At 39.5% G+C, this 16,115-nt stretch overlaps 1 long non-coding RNA gene across 1 annotated transcript; it reads right to left on the bottom strand.

Annotated features, from left to right (window-relative positions):
• Window positions 1-263: 263 nt before the first annotated feature.
• On the bottom strand, window positions 264-12,422 carry LOC141560357 (uncharacterized). The gene is made up of 3 exons (XR_012487704.1): window positions 12,262-12,422; window positions 2,763-2,852; window positions 264-474 (listed from the first exon to the last, which is right to left on the bottom strand). It is a non-coding gene; the product is annotated as an uncharacterized LOC141560357 (long non-coding RNA).
• Between the last annotated feature and the right edge of the window lie 3,693 nt (window positions 12,423-16,115).

Raw genomic sequence — 16,115 nt, 5'->3', positions numbered from 1 at the left:
ATCAAATATTGGCCATAAATCAGTATTACATTTCCACCCTCACAAATGTGAAAACCTTCATTTGCTTCCTTCTAAAAGTTTCCTTAAGAATTAAGCCAAGTATTCCAAAAGATATTTCATTATATCTGATTTTGTAAGGTATTTGAAGAAATTTGAGCTTGACTTATGCTCATAGAACTCGAAAATGGGGCTGTATCTTAATTTAAATTTTTAAAAAGTCTGACAATAGTTAACTATAAAGTTTAAGAATACACACAACAGTATTACTCTCAAAGTATACTTTATTTTATTTTTTAAAACTAATTTTCTAACATGGATTTTGAACTTAACCTAAATCCCAGAATGGTTTGTGCCAAAAACTTCTTGGTGAGCATACTGAGGATGAGGAACTTTCCAAAGTTGGTAGCTCTTGGCTCAGAGTAGTAGTTTATTTCAAAGGTTCATCACAGTTTTTAGAATTCCTCTTTTCTCTACCTGCCAAGACAAATTCAGGGACTATGTGAACAGAATTATAAAACACTTTTCACACAAAGACAGGCTGTCAGTATAATTAAAATGACAATTATGCCTACATTAATTTACTTATTCACTGGAATGTTAATAAAAATACCAAAGAATTGTTTTAGAGCTAGAAAATATAATGAAATAAAGGTCAGGAATATCAAGGGAATCAATCTCTTAAAATGTGAAGGAAGGCGGCCTAGCAGTACCAAATTTTAAACTGTTACAAAATGATAATCATCAAAACAATCTGAAACCTGGTAAGAAACAGAATGGAAGATCAGAGGAATAGATTAGATACACAGTAGTAAATGACCCTAGTAATGTATTGTTTGATAAACCCAAATATTCAAGCTTTGAGGATAAAAACTCATCATCCAAGAAAACTGGAAAGTGATAGACCAATTTCTCATACCATATTACCAAGAAGGACAAAATGGATAAATGATTTTAGACATAAAGGATGATATCATAACTAAATTAGAGAAGCAGGGGAAATTTTACCTGTCAGATGTATGGGTAAAGGAGGAGTTTCTGACCAAACAAAAGATAAGAGAGTGATCATGAGAATTAAATGGATAATTCTGGTTACATGAAATTAAAGAGTTTTGCACAAACAAAACCAATGCAGCCAAAATTAAAAACAGGAAAGGAAAAGGAGATTACAGCAAATTTCTCTGATAAAGACTTTATTTCTTATTATATAGGGAACTGAGACACATTTATAACAATACAAGTCACTCAATTGATGGTCAAAAGATATGAACAGACAGTTTTCAGAAGAAGTCAAAGCTACCAATAGTCACATGAAAAAAATGCTCTCCATCACTATTGACTATAGAAATGCAAATTAAAACAACTCTGAAGTACCAACTCACATATATCAAATTGTCTAATATGAGAGATATCATACTAGTGGACTCAAGGACATTCCACAGACTCACAGCAAAACCCAGCTCTATATCCTGGTCGTTTCTAAGTGTGGCAGAGAACCCAGTTCCAGATTACAAAATTTTGCTTGATCTTAATAGCCAGCTTGACCACACCTCTTCAAGGGCAAAAGCCTGCTGGAGTTGAAGCCCAGAAACTTCAAAAACTGGTGCTGGGAAAAACAAGCTCTGCCAAAAGCAACCTCTGCAAGTGCCAGGAAAATCAGCTTTAGCCATTGCCAGAAAAGGTAGGCTCTCAACTTTTGGAGCCAGGCCAGAGAACTAAGGAACAGGAATGAGGCAGGCCACAAAACTCATAGAAGAGGCTTTGCACCACTCTAACAAGCCTGAGGAAAGAGCACAGCATCCAGCTGGAGCTAATTCTGATCATACAGTTGGATCTAAGATTCACACAGACCTAGGCTGATGAACCGTGAATTGCCTAGAATAGGAGAAGATTGAGATGTTTTGAGATTCATCCCCTAAGTGGTTTACTGAGACGGGAGTGAGTCAGAAGTGAATGATAAGGAAAATTGACAAGGGAATAGGATGGGGGAAGACTAAGTACCAAAGATTTCAGGAAGAGAAAAAAATCTCAGAAGCTTTGAACATAAACAGATAGATCAGTTGGAAAAATAGCAACAACAGAAGGAAATATAGCTTACAGATCTAATAAACAAGTTCAGGTATTTATGAATAAATACTGCAAAATAAAGGGAAATGATCCAAGACTTGATGAGACCAATGACCCTGTGGAATTTGAGAATATGAAACCATATAATATGCTGTCTCTAAAGTGGTTTAAAAGGGAAAGTTAGAATTATGGGAGTAGAATGTATGTTCTCCACAATCAAAATAATGAATTTAATGGCAAAATAAATCTACAATGGCAAGCCTCAACAAAAAAATAAGAGAGCACACAAGATTGGGGAATGTAAATACACAGAAACCTAGAGGAAGAAAAGCAAAAACAAAAACATTAAAAGAAACTGGATGAGCAACTAAAATTTTTGGTCATTTGTCCAAGTCAACCATAAGTGGCCTTAATGTTGCACTAAGTGCAAAATGTGGCATCTAAAATCCTCCCAAAGAACTGTGGTTCCAATGAATAGAATTGATGGGACTTGGGTATTCATCTGATTCTCTAATACACAGAAAGAATCAATAGTCATCTTCTGAGCTGACTGAGAAGAATCACTGAGAAATTTGAAAATAACCAATTATTAACCTTCCCCACAGGTTCCAGATCACCAATATTTACATAGAATGCTGTGCAGAATGCCAAAAAGCATCTGAAAGCTGCAGAATAGCTCGAAGGCTGCTTGTGCCTACCTGGATGGAATACATAGTAATGTTCAAGGTACAAGTTGAGGAGGACTTTCACACAGATCCCCTCAACTTCACATTTTTTTCAAGGAGTTCCTGTGTGAGGAAGCAGAAAGGGAAAATGATGAATGATGCCCACAACAAACATTTTCTAAGCACTACTATGTTTGAAGGACTGTGCTGGGCGCCAGTAATGCAAAGGTGAAAGTGTCAAGAAACTAAAGTCTGCCCAACATTTGAAAAAATCAGCAAAAACCATCTCCTACAAATAATTTGGCATTGCATCCTGAGTAGAATAAGAGCAATCCTTTCCACTTGGGGCACGTATCCTATAATGTCAGCCAAGGTAGATCTCAAAGTCGTGTCATTTTAAGAGGAAATCTGATTTCACTGGTGTGTGGAAATGGCTTGTAGAACCTCAATCTATTGAGGTAGGTGATAGTACGTCAATAATTTAGTCTTAGAAAGTGGCCCGGAACTCTAAAAGATTAAGTGACTCAACAGTGATGCTATAGCTACATATAGTATATGTGTGTGTGCATATGTGTGTATATGTGTGTCTAAGTGTGTAGATGTATGAAACAGAGACAGACAGAGAGAGAGAAGTTGAGAGGTAGAGGAGAGAGGGAGGGGCAAGATTTGAAAACGGGTCTTCTTGCCCTCTATCCTTCACTACCTTTCAGTTTTGCCAAAAAAAGACTTCAGTAACCTGAAGACCCATTTATGTTAACATTGGGTGGAGACAGAGCCTTGAGCTTGTTTTTAGGAACATGTAAATTAAAATCAGCCTTTTATCCTTGCTAGCTATGTGATCATATCCAAGGCTCAGGAAGCTATAACAAACCGATTACTATTATAAAGTCATTAGGTAATGCAGGTATTTTTTTTTTTTTTTTGCTTTTCTTTGCATCAGGGAGATAAAATTGCTTTTTTTTAATCTGAATTTATATTTTGAGAGATTATGTTGGTCTTGTTTAGACATGATCATTACATTGCTAAGAAGCAAACATAAGAACAGAATTGGGGGAGGAAATCCCAACCTGTGGATTTCAGCCAGAAAAAGGTTTAGATTTAGTTGTATTTTGAGATATTCTCTTGGTAAATACTTGGGAGATCTGTGAATACAGTAAAACTGAAAGAAACAATCACTTTGTATTACATTTTATTGGAACTTTTAAGTAGACAAGCCAACCATTGTTTATAAAACAAATGAATTTCATGTAATTATCTTTTTTTTAAAAGCACTATTTTTTAAAATTCTAAAAGCAATCATCCCAAGTTTTCTGTGTGCATGTGCATGTGCATGTGTGTGAAACATGTTCTCTGTTAAGAACTTTCCTTCCTCGCCTTAATTATTTCAGAAGTTGTCTATTGATCAGTCTAGAAAATAAAGATTGCCACTGCTTCACTCAGGCAAACAGAGCAATTTTATATTCCAATACGGCAGAGGCCAAAAGATCCTGTCCCCCTGGCAATAGGGATCTGCTGAGCAGCCAGTTATCAGCCTTCAGCTTCCAATATTTGGAGGATTCTGCTCCCACCCATGGTTAATCTTGTGATCAGAATTTGTCCCTTCTAAAGAGCTAGCTGCCCTTCGAGGTCATTATTACCCAATATCTTTCTATTTGCTGATAAAGAAACCTTAGGATCAGAGAAAGCAGTCATTCACCCAAATCACAGGATTATCAAGAGGCAGAGATAGAACCTGAAATCCAAACACAGCACACGGCTACAAAGATAACACTGGCTTCCAGAATTTGTAAGCATTTAGTATAATCTATATAGTACCTATGGCGTGAGGAGCATCATAGTATGGGAACATAGTAGAGAGAGCCTATAATGTACTCTAAATAATCCATATAATTTGTAGGACTAGAAGGAACAAATTATGTCATCTCAAGTAGCCACTTCATTTTATAGGTGGATAAAACTGACAGGGAGAGAAACAAGACTTATTTGTTCATGCTCATGAACTTGTGAATTATCAGAGAAAGATTCAAATCCTGCTCCTTAAGAGATCCAAGGCTCTTCAGCACCCCCTCCCCCAATCATTCATGGCCTCCCATGGCACCCTGCAAGCAGGGCTGGGAGCTTCCACTAGGGCTATTTCCATTCATGTTTCACTCTCTCTTCCTAAAGTCCCTCTTTATTTACTTGAATAGGTCTTCTCTCCTTTGTACTTCTCACCAGATTTGGTTTTTTTAAACAGTCCACATAAAAATTACAACTATCCATAAAATTCAAGTTCAAGAGACCTGTGGGACCATGCATCTAGAAATGGAAGCTGAATCTCAAGGAAGCCATTGACCTGCCCAAGATCATAGAGCAGGTAAATGTTAGTGAAGAATACTCTTGGATAAGTTCTCTGTTAACTTGACAGCAATAAAATTTTCTATTCCTGAGTTTCCAAATACATTTTTTGGGGCAGGAAATGTGGTCCTAGAGAATTTCATTGACAATAGGGCATCTGTGATGAATTTGGAGAGGAGGAGGGCAATACTGACCTCTTGTGGCAAATTTGATAAAATGAGGAAAAGCTAACGATTTCAAATGGGACATGAGAATGGGCATTTGAACACAAGACTTTGGTTTCAAATCCATCACTCAGCCACTAGTCCCACCAGCTCTTATTTGTTAAAGACTATTTCCCATGCTCTTGTCCTTAGGAAGGCTCTGAAAGTTAGAAAGTCCAAGTAACACCATAGAATTATGAATCTAATTTTGGAGGAAATCTAAGAGAACATCTAGTACAATGGCAATCACAACTGATGAGAAAAAGGAGATTTAGAAACAAGAGAGACTTGGGCAAGATCGCATAGTCAATAGCATCAAAGGTAGCATATGGATTTAGCCAGGGGTCCAACTGTATCAGGGAGCTCAGGGCAAAGAGGAAGTTAACAGAGAGGTAGTAAAGTAGGTTAGCCCAGGTGCCATGTACCCTCCCTCCATCAGAATGCTGCCCTCCAGCATCCAAAGCTGGTCCATTAGCATTAATTACCATCTCCCAATTACCCTCAGTTGTATGGATGGCACTGAGCTAGAGGCTCATGGTCCACTTCACTGCTGGGGGATACTACCTGCCTTCCAGAGTGGGGCGACAGGCTGTCCCATGCAGGGAGAGGCTGCCTTTCACAGACATTGAGGAGTAATGAAAAGAGCAAAGAACCAGTCCCAGCGCCTGCCTGTCACGTGCCAAGCTGTATGGCCAAATTCCAGTTGGCATTAGGGATAACACTACCACTAGTACTTACTTCACTGGTCTGTTGTGTGGATCAAGATGATAACTATAATGCACTTACTTTGTGGATCTTGGCTCACTACAAATGTCAGCTATTAGAATAACTCACATGAGAAAATTGTAAGAATCAGAAGTGCCTGTAGCTCTCTCCCGCCTCACCTCTATCTCCTGCCTTCTCTGGCTCCCTTGGAAGGAGTCTTAGCCTTCAAGGATAAGCTAAACTCCCGCCTTCTAGATCTCCCTTAATTCTAGTCCTTTCCCTCAGTTGGCTGCCTTCAATTTATCCCATCTATATCTGTTTGTATTATCTTTCCTATTAGACAATGAGCTCCTTAAAATCAAAGACTGTTTTTGACAATGTATGTATCATCAGGCCTCAGCACAGTGACTGGCAAACAGTAGGTACTTAATAAGTGTTTACTGACTGACCCAACCTTTCCATGTTATAGGTTAAGAAACTACGGCTCAGACATGGGACATGACAAGATCTCAGTTACCACAGGGCACATTTTCCAGGCTCGATTTATATACAAAGTTAAAGCTTATGAACTGTTTTCCTCACCTACAACCCCAAGGGGTACAAAAAACAAGGATCACTCTCCCCATTTTATAGATTACCAAAGAATTAAAATGATTTCTCTTGGCTCCCACACCTTGTAGGCATCCTAGTTTTCTGATTGTAAATAGCTGGGCAGAGTATCTCCTGTATGAGAGGACAGGCTGGCTTCCGAGATGGAAATGTCATCTCAGTTAAAAAAAAACAGGATCATAGGCTCTTAGATTTAGAACTGGAAAGGACCTATTGATAAGGAAACTGATTCAAAGACATTATGTAATTTCCCCAAGATCAAAAAAGTAATAGAATACAGAATCTGGATCAGAGGCAAGTTCTTAAGACTGCAGATGTGATGCTCTTTCTATTGTATCTATTCATTTCAATAGATTTCAAAGAAAGAAACATCCAAGAAATGATTCAAGCCTACAATGTCAAAATGCCATGCTCACAAGCATCCTTTGGAGCTTCCATTAGCATTTTTCTCAATAACTTGGTCAGAGGCCGTTCATTGCCCCCTGAGAAATGGGAGGTCTGTAGTTTATACTGATTGGCTCTGAATGTGAATTAACAAATGGCCATGCCTTTTTCTAAGCCAACTTCTGATGGATGTGATGAATCAATCTTTATGGCTTGGCTTCAACTGAAAAATCTTAACACTAACTAGGTTCTGTCCCGAATTCCCTTCTCTCTGTACTTTCTCACTCAGTGACTTCATCAGCTCTCACAGATTCAATTATTATCTCTATGCAGATGAGCCCCAAATCTATTTATGCAGCCACAGTCTCCTGTACTCCATGTCAGGATCATTAAATGCCTATTAGATATTTCAAACAGGATATTCCATAGGCATTCCAAATTCAATTTGTCTCAGAAGAAATAATTACATTTCCTGTGAAAATTGACTTCTCTTCTGAAGTTCCCCATTACAGCTGAAAGAATCAGTCACCCAGCTTCTTAACCTTAGCATAATCCTTTACTCCCTACTCTCGCCCTGTATGTTCAGTGACCAAATTTTGTCATTTTCTCTCATATCTCTTGCTATGTCCCCTTCTTTCCCATTCACAATCACCACCCTAATTAAAATCCTCATCACCACAAACCTCAATTATTGAAATAGCCTCATGATTGGGCATCTTGCCTCAAGTCTCTAATCACTCCAGACCATCCTTCCCACAACTGTCAAAAAGCAATTTTACTAACATCTAGGTTAACTCCAGTGGCTCCTTATTACTTCTATGGTCAAACAAATTCTCTTTATTTAACATTTAAATGTTAAATAAAGACCCCTCACTTACATTACTTCCACTATCTAGCTAATCATCCAGTCATATTGTCCTATGTGAATGTGATGCTCTGTCTCCTCTGTCACTTTACTTAGGCTATTTAGTTTTTGTCTTTGTATCTCTAGCCTTTTGGCAGTGACTAGAACACTATAGACATTTATTAAATTGATAAATTTATTGATCTATCTAAGATTTAGCTTAACTTCCTTCTAATCTATCATTCAAAGATTGCCCCCATTGGGGAGAAAAAGACTTTGCATCATTTCTCTAAAAAAAATCTCATTTCTGAGTACAATGCTTTGCCACCTTAAAGAGTTATATAAATACTATTTTTATTACATAAAAGGAATGGATTCAAATTTATAAGAATAAGAATCATTTTTCAGTTGATTGATGGCCAAAAGATTTGCTCAGTTTTCAAAGAAAGAAATCCAAGTTAACAACTATGTGAAAAATGTTTAAATAACTATTAGAGAAAGGCAAATTAAAAGAACTCTTGAGTATAGTTATATTTCACACCCATCAAATTGATGGAGATGACAAAAGTGGGAGATGCTAAAGACAGACAAAAATGTGTTAATTCACTGTTGGTTGAACTGGATTGGTCCAGTCATTCTGGAAAGTAGTTTGGAATAAAGTTACTAACCTGTATATATGCTTTCAGCAATTATCACTACTAGTCTTATACTCCAAAGATATCAAAGAAAGAAAAAACAGATCCATTTAGAAGAAAATTATTTGCATGAGTGCTTCTTTTAGTAGTAAAGAACTAAAATCTGAAAGAGTGTCTATCAGTTGAGGAAAGTATGAACAAATTATTGCATATCAATGTAAAGAAATACTATTGTGTGTTAAGAAATGATGAAACATAAAAGTCTGAGAAGACTTTTTTTTTAATGATATAGAATGAGATGAGCAAAACCAGTAGAACAATTTAAAAGAAGTTGATTTCCAAAGCCCCTTCAGCTCAAGTCTTTAAGATCCATTTTAACTATTCCCCTGAAAATAGGAATAGGTCTTTTTCACTTGATAGAAAATCCAATATTTCAAAGAACTGTAGCAATTAGTCAGCATATAATGTAAATACTACTAGTCTTTGGGTCCAAAAACTCAAGTTCAAATTCTAAGTCAGAAGCTAATTATTAGCTATGTGGCCAATGAAGTGATAATAAATGGCATGCTAGCTGGGTGGTCCAGTGGATTAGTGCCAGGCCTGTGGTCACTTCCTGAGTTCAAATCTGTCGTCAGACATTTACTAACTGTGGGACCCTGGGCAAGTCACTTTACCCTTTTGCTTCAATTTCCTCATCTGTAAAATGATCTGGGGAAAGAAATGGAGAATCATTCCAGTTATCTCTGCCAAAAAAAAAAAATCCCAAATGAAATCACAAAGTCACACAAGATTAACTACTACAAGCATAATGTAAACTTTTGGAAGACAACAGCTGTCCCTTTGGGCTGGCCAAAGGACAAGGAGGGAGTGTAATATAGACACCAGGACCACCTACACAAAGGCATGGAGGGAGGAGATAGATCATCATGTACAAGGGCCAGCTCCTCTGTGGTTTTGTTATAAAGTTCATTTGTATTTGTTTGAATAAATTTAGGAATGAAAGGAGGCAGGATCTTACAAGGACCCCAGTTGAACCCCGAGTCTCTTTCCAATGACCAGAAGCAGAGTGAAATCTGAAAAGCTTCTTTCCATTTAGCTTGGGAAAGCTTAAGTTCTACTTTCTTTAACTTCCTTAACTATTAATGTTTTATCCAAACTGATGCATATGAGCCAAAGGCGTAGGCAGGGCTGTCATGACCAATAATTGTACCCGGGTCAAGGATGCCCTCCTGTCAACTTTTTAATCAGCAAGTCTATAGATGAAAGCTGTAAACATTGGAGATAACACACAAACCATCTGGCAGTTTCCCATTTCAATTAATTCTTCCTGCTAGCTAGTTATTTTTACATCTGTGGTGCTAAAAAACTGTAAATAGCTCTCAATATCCTCTAAATGCAGTTCCCTGTGGAAAAACCCCCATCACCTTCTCTATTTTTAACACTGGATATGTGAATTTTTTCTAATTGGTGAAAGGTTCATTTGTGAAATTGGAAAAAAAATTCATATGAAGAAATCAAATTACTTCTCTAGTTTAATTCATTCTGATATTAAAAAGAAAACTGGCTTTCTTCAAAGGCTTTATTTCATGGTAAAATAATATAGTCTTTAATCTTACTAATGGGAGATAGAAAACAGTCTAGTTGGACAAAAGAATTAATGGCCACGGCTTGGTTTTGTCTGAGTGACTGAAGCAGAATGATGGATTTGACTACGGTAGTCCTTAAGTGGCTATCAAATGATCAGACTGTGTGCTCTTTGAAGGCAGGACTGTCTTTTGCCTTTATTTGTATATTTGGTGCACAGCAAATTCCTGTATTGATAGACTGGCAAGGGATACACAAATACAAAGACTTTTTAAGCAATCCCCCAGAGAATTTCTGAACATATTCCTAAATCATAGGATCATTGGTTTACTTTCTCCCCACTGAAGGCTCACAGACTTTCTAGGAGAGAATTTTTGTCTTATTCTCCCGTCCCAATAATGCTTCTTGAAGGCTGAGAATAGGTTAAGAATGCACTGAACCTGCAAACTGCATCCTGGAGGGATGTTCAGCAGACACAGACAAAAACTGCCTACATGATTTATTTCTAAGGATTTTTTCTTTTTTTTTTTTTTCTTTTTTTCACTGCAACTCCATTATTTGATTATCTACCTGGCAATCACTTTACCAAGGAGATCATCCACACACATCTTTTTATGAGGCATCATCGAGAACAAAGCACTCACTTTACTGGAATCATCGGATCAAGTTGGAGGCTTCTTTTGAAGATCCATTTCCCTAACACACTTACTTCCTGTTATCCTCAGACATGATGGCAAAAAGAAAAGACCAAAAAGCCCATCTGTTAAGTGTTGTGATTCACTTATATCTTGTGTTAATTAAAGCATGATCATTGGATTTGGGGGAGCCCCCCATTTTACAGATGAGAAAACTGAGGCTCCAAAAGTTAAACTTCCACCAAGATAATACAGTAAATAGTTGGGCCACTTTTATTGGAAGTGAGTGTGTGAAGGGAAGTAGTTAATTATCCTCCCCCCAGACCTGTTCCTTGTGTGCTGGCATAGCATGGGACAATGGCATCAGGGAAGATCCTCTTCTCATCGGCTTCCCCCTAAACTCAAGAATAAGGAAGATCTGAGAGATATAAAAGGGTTTGGGAGGGGGACTAAGAGCTGAAAGGGAAAAACTTAGAAAGGAAACTCAAAACCTGACACTAAGGTTGACATATGACAGTCAATTTCACCAGCTGTCACTATTCCATGATCACTTTTAAAATGCTTTTCTCAAGTGTGGAGCAGACTCAGAATTAAGTGATCCCACTTGGTTCTGGAATGTCCATATCAGTCATCTCCAAATATTCAAAGCTTCTACATCAAAGTCTCTCTGTCTCTGTCTCTCTCTCTCTCTCTCTCTCTGTCTCTCTCTCTCTCTCTCTCTCTCTCTCTCTCTCTCTCTCTCTCTCTCTCTCTCTCTCTCTCTCTCTCTCACACACACACACACACACACACACACACACACACACACACTCTCCATTCCATTCCAAACTGGCCTGCCTTGGAGTGCATCTCACCTCTTCAATCCTCATCATCCTTCACCGCTCAGGATAAAGAAGCCCTTAGTTCCCGCTCCTCTTAGACTGTGTCAGTTGCCCCTTAATTATTAGTTTGACACTTGTAGTGTCTTCATGTAACTTTGCATGCACCTGGGTTAGCTTCTCTAGGAATATGCGGGATCTCACACAGCACAATCTAAGTGCTTGGGACAAGACTACCTTGATGCTTTGCAGCCCCACGGCCTAAAATCATCCCTTGCGCAGTAAGCGCTTAATAAAAGTTGAATTAGGGATTCTGAAGGTCTGAAGCTGACACAAAGTCTAGCCAGGATCTAAGATGATCCAAAAGCTTTCCTTTCTCTGGATGGCTGCTCTGGTGTAGACCAGGGATCCTTAATCTGAGGTCGGTGGATTTGTTTTAAATCCTGTGCTTTCTGTATTTTGCTGTAATCGATTTCCTTTATAATCCTATGTCTGGATTGATCTCTTCTGAGGAGAGCTCCAGAGCTTTCACCAGACTGCCAACGGATGGGACATACAACAGTTTAAAATGGTCCCAGAGTACCGGTCTAGGGGATTGGGGGGGGGGGGAAAGAGGGATTTTTCGGGGAGTGGGGGAGAAGGGTCAGGCTTCTGGAGCCCCCCACAGGCTCGGACTGAGGCAAGGTCACAAGGCTCCGCCCCAAGGCCGCCGCCTGCAGACAGCTTCTCCCCACCCCAGAAATAATGACTACTTTGTACCCATTTTCCATCTCCTTACCGCCGCTACTGAGGTTTCTTTCCGATTCAACACTAGCCCTTGGAGAGCGCCGATGGTCGGTCCGGTGTGAAGAGAATTCTATAGATGGCAAGTTCAAGGAAGTCTGGAGCGGCCGTTATGGGGGTTCGGGGCAGGAGGGAGGGAGAGGCACGTGGGGAGCAAACCACTGGGCCTCCCGCGGACCTCGAGGTGGGTGGGGGCGTTGGAGGGGCGCGAGCTTCCAACTGCTGGCTCTGGGCTCGAAATCTGCTCGGACACATACCAGCTATTGGACCTTGGGCTTTGTTACCCCCTCTGGATTAGAAATCCCTCCCAGCTGCAAAGGAAGGAGGGAGGGGGAGGGGGCAGGCGAGGACGAGGAAACTAATCAGATCTAGGGGAAAGAGGACCCCCCCCTCAAGTTAACTTCCACCTCCAGGAAATACTCCGCCCTCCCCCCCACCCTGTCCTTCCCCCTTCCTCCCCCCCACCCTTCCCTGCCCCCTTCCTCCAGATGTTTGAGCCTCCACTCAGTTACTATTATGTGTGCTTATTCTTTCCCCCTTTTTAATCTCTATGGTGTGGCCTAGTAGAAAGTAAGCTTCTTGAGACCAGGAACTGCCTATTGAGCTTCTATACTTTGCTCCTAGAACATGATTGCTCTTTGCTAATAAAATGAATAAAATTATTCATTGGTATAGAGGTGACAATTATTGAAGCTATGGCAGCAGATCTCAAGCTTTTTTGTAGGAACTGTTGTTCAGTCGTATGTGATGTGAGTCACACTTTGTGACCCCAAATGGGTTTCGTTTTTCTTTTTCTTTTCTTTCTTTTTTTTTGCTAAGGCAATTGGGGTTAAGTGACTTGCCCAGGATCACACAGCTAAGTTAAGTGTCTGAGGTCACATTTGAACTCAGGTCCTCCTGACTAAAGGGCTGGTGTTCTATCCATTACACCACCTAGCTGCCCCAAATTGGGGTTTTCTTGGAAAAGATACTGGATTGGTTTACTATTTTCTTTCTCCAGTTCATTTTACAGATGAGGAAACTGAGGCAAATCCTTGCCCAAGGTCACGTAGCTATTAAGTTTCTTAGGCCAGATTTGAAATCAGGAAGATGAATCTTCCTGACTTTCCGCCCAGTACTCTATCCACTGTACCACCTAACTGCCCCCTGGTCCCCAAAAAGAGACAAAGCTGAGATCTTATTAGGCCTAATTTCCCTCATACAGCTTTCTGGTGAACTCAAGGATTTATGAACAACCAGTGAGTCACTATATCCTTCACTTTTACCCTGATGACCAAATCTGTTTCATTATGGAAGGGGGGAAGGAATGGAGTATGCTCAAAGAAGCTAAGTCTTTACCATGTTGGGGAAAAGTAAACCTGCTTTTATTAACTGCTCAATGACTTAACCCATGTCTCATTTCATTCCAACATTGAACTTGAACTGGGAGTGTTGGAACTTGAACTGGGAGTGTCGGAGATCCCCCTCAAATATCTGTTTGTCTTTATTTCATAAAATACTAATGACACCACAAGGTGATATCTTGACTTACTCATGACTTGGCATTAATCAGGGGAGAGTTGCACAAAGTCATTAACCTCTCACTCTCAGCCATTAAAGTTCAATGGCAGGACTAAAGTCAACATGACTGGTAATGACCCAGAATGCAAAGGATGCCTTGGCACTTTTGATATCTGACCAAGCTGTTAGCCAGGGTTGGGGATCCTTTTTCCTGCCAATGGCCATTTGGGTATTTATCACATTATGTAGGGGGCATGCAAAATTATCCACTTATAGAACTCAAGCACTGAGAGGCTTTTCTTACCTAGCTATCAGTTCATCATCACCTCTGGTTGATTATACCAATAATTTTGAGGGCCTTATAGGGCCCATAGACCAATTCCATCCTCCCCTGCTTAAGCACTCCCCAATGCCCACTTTAACCACCTTGGTGGCTGTGGAACAAATTGTTCTCATTTACCCATTCCTCAGGAGGAAGTCTTCACCTTCCTGAGGTAGACACCCTCCTAATTCACCATAGGGTTTGAGGCCTGTTGACTATACTTAACCTGGTTTAGCTAGCCTGAGAAGATGATTTTACCAAGTTGTGGCCACTGTAAGCCACAGATTTTTTAAATTATTTTTTTCACTTTTATTTTCATTTTTTATAAAGCTTTTTTTATTTTCAAAACATATGCATGGATAATTTTCAACATTCAACCTGCAACATTTAACAACATACTTGTGTTCCAAATTTTTTCTCTCTCTCCTCTAGACCAGGAGTTCTCAAACTACGGCCCACGGGCCAGATGCGGCCCACTGAGGACATTTATGTGGCCTGCCAGGTTATGGCAAATGGGCTGAGGGGTGGAGACAGTGTGTGAGTTTTTGTTTTTACTATAGTCGGGCCCTCCCACAGTCTGAGGGACAGGGAACTGGACCCCTATTTTAAAAGTTTGAGGACCACTGCTCTAGACAATAAGTAATTCAATGTAAACATGTGCAGTTCTTCTATACATATTTACACAATTATCAATTTGCCCGCGAAAAATTAGATCAAAAATGAAAAAAAAAATGAGAACATACAAGCAAACAACAACAACCACAAAAGTGAAAACACTGTGTTGTGTCCCACACTCAGTTCCCACAGTTCTCTCCCTGGATGCAGATGGCTCTCTTCATCACAAAACCATTGTAACTGTAAACCACGGTTACATTATTGAAGCCACAAGTGAGAGGTAGGTGGCTGGTGGATAAGTAACCTTTAATAGGGCTCTGCAGGTTCTTACACCAGAGATGTTAGTCCTTCCTGAATCTGCCTCAAATAATCCCTGAAGAATAATCATATATAATGAGGCTTGAAAAGATTGATAGGGGGCAGGTTTGAAGGATTACAAACATCAGAGATTTTTTCCCCCTTCAAGGTAATTCTGGAGCATGGTTAATGAACATGGTTAGACCTACACTTAAGAAAAATCACTTTGGCAGCAATTGAGGATCACAGGTTGGATTAGGAAAAGGCCTGTGATAATCCAGGCAAGAATATATGAGGGTTTGACTGTGATGGGTTCCTGTGAATAGAGAAAAGGGGTCAGAGGTGCAAATGTTGTAGGGGATGGAATAGCAAAAGTTATTGATGAACTGATTAAAAGATGAGGTATATGGGGCAGCTAGGTGGCACAGTGGATAGAACATCAGCCCTGAAGTCAAGAGGACCCAAGTTCAAATCTGGTCTCAGACACTTAACACTTCCTAGCTATGTGACCCTGGGCAAGTCCCTTAAGCCCAATTGACTCAGAAAAAAAATGTTTGAAAATTGGAAGACTAGAAAAATGGTGGCATCTGCGATGAGAGGGAGAGATATCTGTGGAAAGTCCCAATTATAGAGTCCAAAAGACAGCTGATGATGTCACCCTCATCTCTATTTCTATCATCAAGACCACCTGGTTTCTTTTTTGACCTTATTGTGATGAATCAATAGCCACACCCCAGTTTTGTTTATTTTCAAGAAGAATAACTCTCATAGCCTACTTGAACAATTGGTTTATTTGATGGGACTCAAGGAAGATGCCTTGTGACCCAAACTTTTCTGGTACCTCACTAAGTTTCAACTTAGTATCAGTTTTAAGTTGTCTTCCAACTTCTTGGCAGTGGCTATTTTCCGAACTTACATTAAACTGTATTTTCCTATTTGCCTCAAAATTGTAGGGCACAAAAATGGGCTGGTTAAAGTGACATTTCTCAAAAATAGAGAGGATTTCTCTTCAGATGATGTAATAAATTTCTTAATGATGATAAGAGAATGAGCTTTGCTGATATTTACCAGTTTGGGGACCATGTTAACCCTATCAGTATTTTATTTCTTAGGCA

Source organism: Sminthopsis crassicaudata, chromosome 3, assembly GCF_048593235.1.
Source record: "Sminthopsis crassicaudata isolate SCR6 chromosome 3, ASM4859323v1, whole genome shotgun sequence".
Lineage (NCBI taxonomy): Eukaryota > Metazoa > Chordata > Mammalia > Dasyuromorphia > Dasyuridae > Sminthopsis > Sminthopsis crassicaudata.
Note: the sequence above shows the minus strand (reverse complement) of the source record. Positions and strands in the feature narration are given on the sequence as shown.